At 37.9% G+C, this 13397-nt stretch overlaps 1 protein-coding gene across 2 annotated transcripts in view; it reads left to right on the top strand.

Moving 5' to 3' along the window:
* The window catches only part of PDE4B (phosphodiesterase 4B), a 461796-nt gene that overhangs the window by 28060 nt on the left and 420339 nt on the right, over positions 1–13397 (top strand). The window contains exon 2 of one of the 2 annotated variants that reach the window (XM_072974268.1): positions 10203–10257. The exons of the other annotated variant lie outside the window; for it this stretch is intronic. The gene's annotated coding sequence lies outside the window, so the exon portion shown is untranslated. The remainder of the gene's footprint in view (positions 1–10202; positions 10258–13397) is intronic. 2 annotated transcript variants of the gene reach the window in all.

The raw sequence follows: 13397 nt of genomic DNA, 5'->3' as shown, positions 1-13397 counted from the left end.
TTGCAGATCTCCGTGTTTGGTGACTAAATGACCGAATACCACAGAAGCTGGTAGGTGTGCCAGAGCTGTGGTCTGGTTAGTCCGACATCGGAGCCCGGTCTGAATGACTTTGCTATTTGTGCTCCTTCATGGCGGGTGCTTGCTAACATCTCTTTCTCTAATATCTCTGTGCTCATTCTCTCTCGTATTTGCTTTAATTCTGTAAATAGCAGGGAAATAGTTGCAATGATGTTGAAAGAAGTCAGAGAAAGAACGACCTCAGAGGTAGGATGCGGCCAGAAATGTATAGTTTCAGAGAAATCTGTTTAAAAAAAAAATCAGAAGGACAAGAATGAGAGCAGTATCAAGCATGGCAAGAGACTGATTAGGAAAAAAAACTGTACGATTCGGTTGCAAAAGGTCTTTGCTGTCAGATATTTCAGTGGCGCCAAGGGGGCGAATAAATAAATATTTTCAGATTTGATCAGACTTGAAAAAGGCAGAAGTGATGGTGACGATATTTATCTTTCAGGGCATTCTGAGACTGAGATCAGGGTGGAAGTGCTGTCAAGATCCTGGATCAGAGACATTCAGGTTTTTCTCTCCACTCTGGAGTATATTCAAGTGGTCTAGTTCTTCATTTTCTCAGATGCACAGAAGGAAATATCTTTAAGAATGAAGAATGGATTCTATCCTTGAATAACCACATTCATCTTCTTGAATGACTGAAACCAATCTCAATAATTGGCTATAGGAAAAAAAAGTGGAACTTCAAATGCCTTAAGTTAGATGGGTGCTTTTTGCAATTCTAGTAATCGTATTTTATGAATGAGGCAAAGTATGACGTGGTAAAATTCATCAGATCATTGCTCTCTCGCTTATGAGATTAGATTGCATGTGGTCAGAAATGTGTATTAGTACCAGAGACTCAGCGGGGGCAGTGAGAGTTACCTGAAGAGCAGATGTAGAAGCAGAGAACAGCACATGTTTTAAGTAAGATGGATCTAGGTTGTTTTGAACATTTTTTGAACTTCTTGGATTTTAATTCAGTCTTTACTCCTTGATAGCATTGAGGCCATGGGAAAAGTAATTAATCTCTTTGATTCTTGCTTTCTTCATCTATAAAGTGGAGATAATAATATTTACCTTAATATTTTATTATCGTAAATAATAATGCATGTGGAATATTGACAATCAGTGGTAGCCCTGATGATGTACTAACTGAAATAGTTACAGTTACTCATCCACTTTTAGCTCTTAGGAAAGAGCAGGATAAGAGGTTAGAAAGGCAGAATTTGATCAGCACTGATATATACTTTTGGACACTTCCTGATAGCCCCGTTAAGTTGTCCGGATGCGTGGTGGTCCCCAGCAAGGGAAATTTCTTTCCCCAGAGCCTCAGAATGCACTTAGCTGCTTGGAAGCTTAATAAAAAATTTCGGGTACCCTGATCAGAATTTGCAGACCCTCTAGCTTGTTTGAGTCCGTTGAGGAGAGATGAGTGTAGAGCAGGAGATAGGGCGGTCTGTCTCTAGTGCTGACTCCAGCTTGATCACAGCTTGGGTCAGGCACGGGGAACACAGCTCATGCTGCCCTTGGAAAGCATAAAGTGGTGTGTCATTTATAAACAGCAGCCTTTTTATTCTTAAGGTTGCAGTGGAGTGATTACCATAGCAACGGCTATCCCCTCCAATGCAGATCAGCACAAGAATATCCCTTGGCAGAGATATTGGAAATTTGGAAGGTCCTAATCCTGTTATGATTTATTAAAAAACTCTAATTTTAAAGCAATTTAACAAGTTCTTTTGTCACATTTATTTTGAAAGTAGCAAAGATTCTATATGATAGTTCTTGGGGCTGGAAGAAATCTACTTTCTTCGGTCCTGGTCTTCAGACAGATAAAGTTCTCCATTTAATGAAAATTAACGGAGAAATTAACTGCTTTATCCAGTTACCTTCAACAAGTGGTCTTGGTCCTACTTGTACCTTAAATTCATCTTGTTCATAGTTCTCTCCAATCCAGTTCTCCTTCTGAATTCCCTGTTTTGGTTAATGGTACCTGCTTCTCTCTAGAAACAGAAGTTCAGAACTGAATGTCATAGATACTCCTATCCTACAACCTAAAATTTGATCTCCTGCCAATGTTGTCATCCGAACACAGGGACTCCTAGCACATGTGAGAGTCACCCGTGGAACCTTTTAAAAGTACTGCTCCTACAACCCGTCCCTGGATTTGTTGGGATATGAGTATCTGCATTTTCTGTCGAGAAGAATAAATGCAATATAAAATACAAAAATAAGATGTAGATATAATAAAATGACTTTTTTAAGGTATGGTGCAGTTCAAATCAACAGAACATTACCAGCAGAGCTGAGGTCTCTTGTGTACTGCTGATCTGTTATTCCTCCCTTCAAGGGTAATTTCTGTTCTGAATATTATAATTATCTTCCTCATAGATTTCATGGTAGTTACTACAGATCTGTGTCTTCCTAACCAATACATGGTCAAATTTTGTTTGTTTGAACCTTTTGTAAGTGTTGTCATACTGTCTATACTCTGTGACTTGCCTTTCTTATTCTCCATTATGATTTTGAGATTCATCCGTGCTGGTGCCGACAGCTGTGGCTCATTTATTTAGCGTCGTGCCCCACTTACAACTACAGCCCAGTGTGTCCAGCTGCTGTCCCATGGATGGATATTTAGATTTTATTTTTTTCCAAAAGCACATACTACCCAGTTTTTTTTTTTTTTTTAAAGCATATACCTAGGAGCAGAATTGCTGGGCTGTATGTACTTTTGTATTTACATTTGCAACTTTTCAAAATAATGTCACTCCTTTTCCCCCTAGTGGTTGTATCCAGAATTTGTGCTCTTCCTTATCTGTCTTCACCTGTTAATGCCCAAGTTTTTGTTGCTGTATTTTATCTTCATCCTGGAGGATGTGAAGTAGGCTCTCACAGCGATTTTAATTTGCTTTTTCCTGATTTACTAATGAGGCTGAGCGTCTTGTCTTATGTGTGTTTACCATTCTGGCTTCCTCTTCTGCAGAATTCGTGTTCTCTTTTGCTGTGCATCGTATTTTTTAAAATTCCACAGGTCCTTCTGAGAGCAGCCAGGGGTGTGAGTAACTGCCTCCACGTCTCTGCCTTCTGTCCCCTCCTCACTGTCCTTACTGTGTCTGTACGTGGTCAGACCCTCATCACCTCAGCACATCTCCTCTATTCACAGTACTCTTCTCATTGGTGTCTGAGCGTCCGGTCTCCCCATTGCTAATTCATCTGACCAGATTCTTCCCGGAACCCAGTTCTGCTGCTGACTTCCTCTTGCCTGCAAAGGAAGTCTGAACTTCTTGTGCCCTTTTGGTGAATGTCTTCCTACGTGTTGGGTACCTCTAGTTTCATCATATACCTTTTACTCCTGTTGATCCTTATATCCTGTTAATCTCAGTATGAGCGCCACAGTTTCTTCCTTTCCTGACTAGTCACCCATGAGCTCCACTGTTGTAACATTTTGTAACTGTGTACATTCCTCTTATTCTATTTACCCCTTTCTACCTGGTGTTGTCGTTGTCTTTGCCGGGCAAAGAATCTGTGAAAGTGCAATCCTTCATTTTCCCCACTCCCGTCTCAGTGACTTGTATATACTAGATAATAGTAAATTTTGTGGATGAATGAAATTGCGGAGTGGAAATAGAACCCAAGTTTCATGATTTAGTTTTCTTTCTTTCTTTTTTTTTCCCCCCTCTTTCTGTTAAACCAGTCAACTCCTTGAGGCCAGGAGCTGGGTCTTATGATTTCTGTGTATGATTTTTCCTAACGAGAGTATCTTTCATGTGTTTGGTATGAAGATGAAAGAAGGTCATGGCTTTATTGTTGATGTTGTTTGGCAGATGTATTTAAAATTACACTATAAACTGGACCTTTAAGATCAAAGATACTTTGAAAAAAGTTCTTAGCAATGAGAAATAGTAAATATTTTAATGTGAATTTGCTTAAAGAAAGCAGTTTAAATTTATTAGGAATTAAATCTAGTGATTAAACTTTTCAAGTAACTAGGCAATATTACTTATGAAAAGTATTGACAGGGTTCTTGCTGTATGCAAAAATATTTAAGGATTAATTATGTAGACTGCAAAGGAATAAGACTGAATTTCTTATGTGACTTACAAATTGTCCCTACATGAATGTTTCAAAAACTATTTTTAGAACTGAAATCATCATTGAAATATATGTATATATACACACATGTATATTCTCCAACAAAATATTCTATATATATCCAATTTATACACCAATAAAGTCTCATTTAAAACCGTTCTTGTCCTTTACCATCTCTTCTTATAGTAGACTTTTGGTAGACTTCTTGGTAGACTTTTGAGCTGTCGATCAGGAATGCAGCTTGATTGCTGCTTCCTCAGGTCTCTGAGTTGGTCTGGTGTGCAAGCAGTAAGGAGGACCAGGCTCAGAAGCCCAGCTGAACCAGGCTCCTTAGTGAGACCCCATGTCATTAGAATGGTTACTTGGGTGTGAGCGAAGGCCCATTAGACCCAGCCTGTCTCTCATAGTGATGGTAGAAGAATGTGGCTGTCTTCTATAATGAAATCCCCCAGTATCATTTTCATCACTAGCATTCCTGACTGGCTGGTGACCCCAAAGCAGTTCTTAACCCTTTCTCCTTTCATATCTTGTCCCCGTACACTAGGAGTTGAAAAATCCAGATACTTACATGTGACCCTGTTCAGGCCAAAGAGACTTAGGGAAAGATTGTTGAGGACCATCTGAGAAAGATAATTTGCTTCCCAGTGAAAAGGGTAAGCATATGAAGAGAAGTCATTGGCACTGTCCCATCCCTTCCTTCTTGGGATGGTGTTGAGATGATACTATATATGAAACAGCAACACTCATCCTGTGACTACAAAGGCAAAAAGCCAGCACACCGAGCTGAGGTGTGACGCACAAGATGGAAAGAGGCTGGTTCATGATGATCCTGTTAAGCGATGGAATTAACCCTGGAAATGTCACCTCTATACAGAGGTAATAGTAAAAATAGTTGTCTTATTGTTTACTCTTCTTTGGACTTTCTGTTCTTTGAAGCTGAATACATCTTAATTGATAGAGTAACATGTTGAAAGAGTCATCCATCTGTAATTCTCTCTATAATCTTCTTGAAAATATCTCTGTCTGTCTATCTGTCTATCTACTTTTTTTAACAACTTCCTATTGAGTTTTTGTTTTCTGTCCTGAAATGAGCTTCCCAAGACTCCCCCTAAACTTCTTTTCCAGAGATTTTATAACAACCTTTTACTCATTCTCTTCATATACTACATCTTTCTGGCTCTGGTTGTGAATGCTCTTATGATGATGATATTATCATCATTATGGAAACCTGACTCATATTGAAATTTCATCCTCTTTTACATCTGGGCTGCCATAAAGTGTTCTGTGCTCATCTGCAATTAGAAACGCCTGATTTACAGAAGAATTGCTAATCTTGCCCCTTGAATGAATTTTAACAAACTCTTCACCTACAGATCAACTGTCCTTCCCAGAGTACACATATTCTAGAAATTCATGAGACTTCTTACTTTGGAAAAGTTGCCTTGGTGGAGCTAGGAATCCTTGTGATGCTTCCTTGCAAAATAACTTCAGTAGCGTAAGTTGTTACTTTCTTTTGTCCATGTTTCCTGACTTCCTGATGGAGTTTAGTGGAGTCATTGAGCTTGAACCACAGGCTTCCAGTGAATATGGGGCTTTTTATTTTAGAGCGGGAGTAGGCAGACTTTTCCTACTAAATGATTTAGGTTTTACAGGCCACACATATGGTCATTTTTGAAATATTTTTCTTTGTTTTTGTTTTTACAGCCCTTTCAAAATGTAAAGGCAATTCTTAGCTCATGGGTCATACCAAAATAAGGTCTAGGTCGGATTCTGCCCATGGATTATAGTTTAATGACCTTTGTTTTAGGGGGTTTTTCTGGAATGTAAATATGAGAAGCTTTCACAACCCCAAAATAGAGGTAGAACAACTGAGAGTACTTAACATAAAAGTCAAGAGAGAGAGGAAAGGAGGGGAAGAAATATTCTAGCATTCGAGAATTTGTCTGAATATAAGAAGCGTGAGAGCAGCTTTGGGGAATACAGGGGCCTGGAAAGAGCGTCCCTCTCACTCACACTGACAACCAGAATAAAGCTGGACAAGTTGCACAACACTGCTTTTTTGCTTTCTTTTGTGTTCAGATATATTTTCCTGGCTTTGCACACTGGTGGTTTTGCTTGGACTTGGAAGTCCCCAGGCAGACTCAGATGTGTATCTTCTGGAGTGCGCTATGTCTACTGAGAACTAATTTTGCCATTTGTGGTTTCTTTCTGAAGGTTTCATTATCAGATGGTAATATTACGTTTCACTCATTATGGTCACAGACAACCTCTTGGAAGGTGTTAAGAGTCAAAATTAGAAGTGGTGGAAAGATATGTCTTCTTCAATCAATGGTTTTGATAGGGAATAATGGGTCGAAGTAGTGGTAAATATCAGAATTTCATATGGCTTACTTATTTATTTATTTATTTATTTTAGCTTTATGTATTATTTATTATTTAATTATTTTATTTTGGTGGGGGGAGGTAACTTAGGTTTATTTATTTTTAGAGGAGTTACTGGGGATTGAACCCAGGACCTCATGCTTGCTAAGCAAGCACCCTACCACTTGAGCTATACCCTCCCACCCTCATATGGCACTTTTAAAGATCTAATTTTATATAGTCCTGGCTAGGGTTATTAGGAGGCATAAGTAGTATTTAGCCCAGTGAGAAGACTGTACTAGACATTAGTGCTGTTCAATAATGTTCTCAATTCTGTTCCTCTGAGCACGGGAAGTATGCCCTTCTTTGCTGCTTCCTTGAAGTTACTTATAACCTTGTCACTTTCTGTGATGAATGAAAGTGAGCAATGTCACCTGGGCTTGGAGAACACTATGTGAATGAGAAATAGACTTCTGTCATATTAGACCACTTAGACTTTGATCATTTGTTACTGTTGCATAATCTAGCCTGTCCTTAAGTGATACAAAGATATATATAGTTGTGAAAGTTTATCAGTTGGTGGGAGTATATAATACACAAGTATATAATGAAGTCATATGTAAGTATATATAATTATAGAAGTGGGTTTCAACCAGGTTTTAACAATAAAAATATTTTCTCAAATACAAACTTAAGGAGATTCTCAACATAGAAAGATGTAAGTTGTGCAACTGCCTTGTTGGAATGGTTGCTTGAAAGGCTCCCTCTAGTCAGCCTTCCCATCCCTCCTATCACCAGATGCTGAGGTCTCTGAGGTCCTTGGGGCCCATTTGAGGAACTCCTGCATCTTAACAAAGCTCAATTTATAAACCACAACTACAGCTTTGCCTTCAGTGATGTACATTGGTAGTTTGAAATCAGCTGTGGTGGGAGTATTTATACTACAGGAATCATTGAACACTACAAGTCAGAATCTAACCGTAACCCTATCTGTAATCTTAGCCATTTTTCTCCAGGAGACCCTGGAGAACAGCTTGGTAAACATTTACCAGCACCCCACTGTGTCCATCTGTATCTCTCTCTGCCTCTAGAATTTAAGCTCCGTGTGGGTGCAGTCTTTGTTATGTTCACTGTTGTTGGTTCTCAGTAAATGTTTATTTACTTAATGGATTAATGTCAGGGCCAACAGAAGTTTAAAAGAGGCAAGATGAGAGAAACCAGGGAACATGAGTGGGAAGGTCTTGATGAGGCTGAAATTGCTCTCTGTTCTCTAGGCTGGGCCGGCTGGGGCTGTTTTATACAGGCAGCACTTAGGAAATGGCACGTAACGTCATTCAGTGTACAGACAGGAGTTATCCCTCCCAGTCCTCCAAAGGCATCTTTCCAAAGCAATCTCTGAGCCATTTACAAGTTCCTGAAGAAAATTTGACATCTTCTCTTAGCTTGTCGTTTTAAAGGCAATTGAATTGGCAGGCAGGACTGCTGATTTCTGGGGCAAAGAGATACAGTCTTAACTCAGATAAACTTTAATCCCCAAAACTCAGTCTCAGCAAACTCAAAGAAGAAGATAAGGCTGTGAAGTGGATTGTCAGTCCAGAGAAGCCAGTGCAATTAGGAGGCCATCAGAGAGAGCTGAGCAAGGGGAACTGAAGGCAAATCAGACCAACCATCTTAAAGAGGTTTCACTGAAAAGTTCCGTAGCCTGAAATCTACTGGTGATCTTAATGAAGTCAGTAGAGACAGCACCTTTTGACTGGTTTGAGCACATATAAAAAATGTTTTCTGAGGACATTCGGATTGGAGACGAGGGTTCATGAGCTGGCAGTCCGTAGGCAGTGTCTGGTTGCAGCTATTTTAGGTCTGCCTGGGAGTTAAAAAACTTGAATTAGTCTCCAATAATTAAGTATCAGGGGATTTTGACCTGAAATCTGGATTTCTGACTTCTCTTGAAAATTCAGTGTATCTGGTAACACTAGACCTGTATTCCTGCAAGGCGAAAATCCACCTGAGTTCAGTGCTTCTATCCTCTTTGGATGGTTCGTACACTCTCCAGCTCACCGCCCTCCCCACCATGTCCCAGTGTCCTGATGTGCTGTACCCGGTCAGCCCTACTCCACTGAGTTAGTTGCCTGGTCCTAGTATTCCTTTGATTTTGTTGAATAGCCATTTTCCCACGTAATATTGCTTACGTTTGACATGGGCTATAATCCATTGTTTGGTAGCCAGTCACCCTTCCACTAGACAGTTGACCTCCCTGAATCTCGTTTTTTAGGTGTAAGTGATTAGACCAAGGTGATCACTAGGGCTTCTAATTGCTCTAGCGTTCTGTGCTTACGCGGGACGGCCTAAGCTCTTGCACTATTCCTTTCCAGTTTTTGTTTCCCATCTTACATTTCTATCACTGTTGCTCTCTTTCTCCATCTCGATCTCTCATAATCTAAGAGGTGATTTTTCTCCTTCTGTATATTTGAGACTGCGATGCCTCAAGGGTTATCTGTGGTAGAAAGAAAGAGGGTGGGGCTTAATGGAAATAAAGGAGTTTGCTTGACCCTCCATTCTCTGTTCTCTGTTCATATAAGAGAGACCATTTGCCTTGTTTAGAGTCTTCATGGGACCAGAAGCAGTAAAAAATGCTGATTCTAAAAGAGGATTCCAGAACTCAGGGAAAATACTTTCCAAAGTTTCCACTGTATTTTCTGCGTATAATTTGCTTATATTATTAAAGAGGCCACTGCTGAAAGTGTTTATCGTAGGCTTTTCTAGATTGAATGTATTAGCCAGCAGCAAGTCTTTGTCATAAAGCTACTAGATGATGGACATCCTAGACCGACATATATAAGGAATAAAACGATCTGCATTTTTCTTTATAATCTACATAAAATACTCATTTACATAAAGGACAAGGTGCTTATCACATCTAAATGGACAGTTTTTGAAACAGTATTTCTCAAACTTGGTTCACAGGGATAAAGATACCGTCTCTAATATGCTAGCTTCCTACAGTAGCCTGAGGACCAGATGTAAGGTCAAAACAGATGGGCACCCTTTTTGGGGTATGATTTTGTTTTGAGCTAATGTACACTACACTAATGTAGTGTACTTTTATTTTTTAGATGGAAGTACTGGGGATTGACCCTAGGACCTCATGCATGCTAAGCATGTGCTCTGCCACTGAGCTATACCCTCCCCCAAACTGCAAACGTGTACTATTGTGATGCCTTTTGTTCTGTTTGGATATAAAACATCATTATAAAAATCAAATACCTTTTTTGTAGCTAGATGAGATATGCACAGTTACTTGTGTGAAGAGTTTTTTTTTCTCTCTTAATTTTTCTGTTCAAATTAGAAATGTATCTTTAGCCAGTGAATCCGCTATATGTAATTTTATATTTAAAGTGCCTAACACTTGACATCATCTTTCTTAACGGGTAAGATGTTCTATTGATATTTTTGCTATTTTGCGTTCTAGATCATAAAAAAAAATACATAGAGACAAGAAATTTATTTGCTTCCTGATTTTAGGGGATGAAATTAGAGGTTATGTGGAAGTGAATGCTACAGCAGAAACACATACTTTCGAGATTTAATAAGGTGACTAATTTAGAAATAATTTTGTTTTGTACAACCTACAGCTTGGTCCCACTGATTCTTTCTTCTTCCTCTAGATCATTGAATTTTTTTTCTTTTCCATTTCCTTATTGCAGGAGCATATAGCGCTGATGATTGATCTAGCCCTGGGAGATGACTTGAAAATACCAGGTGACTCTAATTGCTTTCATTCCTTTACTTTCTTTTTCTGTTAATAAGAAAGGCAGAAAAAAAAATCCTGTTTTCCTTGGAGTTTTAGAAAAGCTCTTCTAATGTTAATCATTCCTACTGATTTATAAGCTCTTAGGTCTCTGTTGCTTAAAAATGACAAGTGCAAGCAAAGGTTTTGTGCAACCAAAAAAGACCTTGAAGCTAATCAATGCTTTGTATAATGTCATTGTGTTGAATGATGAGCTTAAAAAGGTTGTACTAGGGAAAATGATTTATTTCAGAAAACTAGTTGTAACTAGTGACTTGTACAGTAGGCATATGTAAGATATGAAATTTTGCTCTGTCCTTTAGGATTTGGAAGTAACTATAATAGCTGAAGTTAAAATCCTTCCACTAAAATCCCTGTACTTTTTACCTTCAGCTTCCCAAGGTTAGGTCTGAGTTCTTTGTTAGACATATATTTTTCTGTAATTTTAAATATAGAAAAAAAAAAAGAAATAAGCAAAGTGAAGGTAGTGTTTGTGCTCGTTACAATACATGAAACAAAAAAAGATGATCATCAAAGTTAATAAAAAGCTAACCTGTGAAACCTAACCATGTCCTTAAAATTCAGTTAGTAAATAATCCAACAATCAGGAAAGAAGAAATAAAAGGCATCAGAATTGGCAAGAAAGAAGTAAAATTGTCTCTATTTGCAGATGACATGATTTTATGTATCAAAATCTTAATTACTCTACCATAGAACTGTTACATCTAATCAATGAATTCAGTAAAGTTGCAGGATACAAAATTAACATATGAAAATCAGTAGCGGATTTATACACTAACAGTGAAATTATCTGAAAAAGAAATGATCCCATTTACAATAAAAAATAGTTCTATTTGTTAATTATTCCTCAACAAATATGGTAAGGTATAAACACACACACACACACACACACACACACACACACACACACACACACACACACACACACACACACATATATACCACATGTTATAGTAGAATATAATATGTTCTATTGTTGTAATAGAAGCAAATGCATGTAAATTCCTCAAAACAAATTGTAAATTAAACCAAGAAGCCATATTCAATGTAGCATATTTTAAATAATTAAAACAATAAAAGTTTAAAAAGAGAGACATATAGTTATGCTTTTTAAACCTGATACAAAAATAGCAAGTAATTGGATTTAAAAAGAATGATTTTCTTAGGACATTAAAACATTATCTTGATTTTTTTTTAATGAATACTTGTACTTTTATTATAACCTCTTAAAAGTTTAGTTGATTTGTCTCTAGAATTTTTCATAATTAGGATTAGCATTAATGATACTAAAAAACTAAAGCAAGCCAACAGATTGATGATTCAGTTTAGGAAAATAAAAATAATGGTGAAAAAATTTTTCAAGAAAACACGAGCTGTTTAAGAGCATGTACCACTTCTTATACTGTTTTAAACAGAAACCTTGTGAGTACTGGTTAGTTCCCAAGCCCTGTGCTGGGCACTGGATGAATTAGACACGCTTCCTGGCTCCAAGGATGAAGTGACTAGCTTTGTTTTTTGTATGTGTATTATTCATCTCTGTACTTTTAGCACCTAGCACAAAGCTCAATTCATAAAAAGCAGTCAGTATTTGCTTGTTGCATTGAATCAAATACATGTTGCCAGGGTGAGAAACTAAGATTTTGGAATCACTAAGTTGAATCATTTTTGGGCTCCTCTGAAATTTTGTAAATGGAAGAAAACACAGGTGTAGGATCTCTTGAACTTGCTAGGATGCAAATTATTTAACAGTATTCAAATAATAGCATTGCACTTTAGAGTTTATATGTAAATAAACATTTCTGTGTTTTAGCGCTCAGTATAGTAGAAAAAGCAGGGGTCTAGGGGTAAGGTACCTGTGTGATCTTGGGCAAGTGCCTACCATTGTTGAATCTGATATTTAGCATGGGAGTCAAAGAAGGTTTATTAATCTGAAGTCACAAATGACCTCAAGGCCTTGAATGACTTGAAATGGTGTACAAAATGATATGTGGATGTTTGAGAATTTATATTTTTACCTGGAGAAAACCTTTAATAGTTTCTCAGGAGTCTACACCCAAATTTTCCTTCTATCACCCAAGTTTAATTTCTGGTCTAATTTATCTCTAAAGTTTATTATACTGTGAAAAACAGTCTTTAGTGTAACAATGCAGCAATTTTATTCAGGAGATTAAAATTAAGGATTCAAACTTTCAACTTGTGATTATACAAGAGAAATTCCCATTTACTATACTAATCAAATAATTAACCCATCAAGTAGCTACTGGACATTTATTGATAACCATTATATATTTTGAACTGTTGTAACAAGGGGGAATCATGAAGTGTATACCAACATCTTTCTTCAAAGAACCCAAACTGAAACCCAAAGACTAAATCAACCTGATCTCCCATTTCAGTGTAGCCATGGAGATGAATCTTACACCAAGGAAAATTAGAGAGAAGCTATATTTAAGACTATACTGGCTATAAGTGAAATGTATTATTAATTCTCGTTGATGTATTAAGAAGATATTTCTAAAGTATTGTGTTAATCCATCCATGCAAGACATATTTATTGAGCACTGACAACATGCCAGGCACAAAAATACACTAAAAAATAATATATGGTCTTTCAACATTAAGAACTGCTGTAGTATAGGAAATAGAGACAGAAACAAATCATCAGAATGTTGTGATCCAGTATTATAATTCAGATGTGAAACAGTGCATGAGAAAACAGAGGAGTCACTGTAAGCTGACCCATAAAGTGGCTCTCAGCTCTCTCAAGTCTGAGTGGTGCAATAAACACACGAACAGCTAAAACATAGGACAGAATGGACTGCATTACAATTTGCCATGAAATTCCGTGTCGCTTCTGGGGAAGGAGAGTTCTCTGTCATCTGTGGGGAAGGGAGCTGGAGGGAACAGTCGGAAAAAGGCTTTGTGAAAGGTGTGGAACCAAGGTTGTGGTGGGATTTAATAATCGTTCAGATGAGCAGAGGGGGAGCAGCAGGAGCAAAGACCTTGGCTAAAGGCACGTTTGTGGCACATTGTTCACCTGACGTAAACCTCTAACTGATTAGAGAAGTAGCGCAGGGCTAAGGGAGGAGCC

This window comes from Vicugna pacos, chromosome 13, assembly GCF_048564905.1.
Source record: "Vicugna pacos chromosome 13, VicPac4, whole genome shotgun sequence".
NCBI classification, from domain to species: Eukaryota; Metazoa; Chordata; class Mammalia; order Artiodactyla; family Camelidae; genus Vicugna; species Vicugna pacos.
Note: the sequence above shows the minus strand (reverse complement) of the source record. Positions and strands in the feature narration are given on the sequence as shown.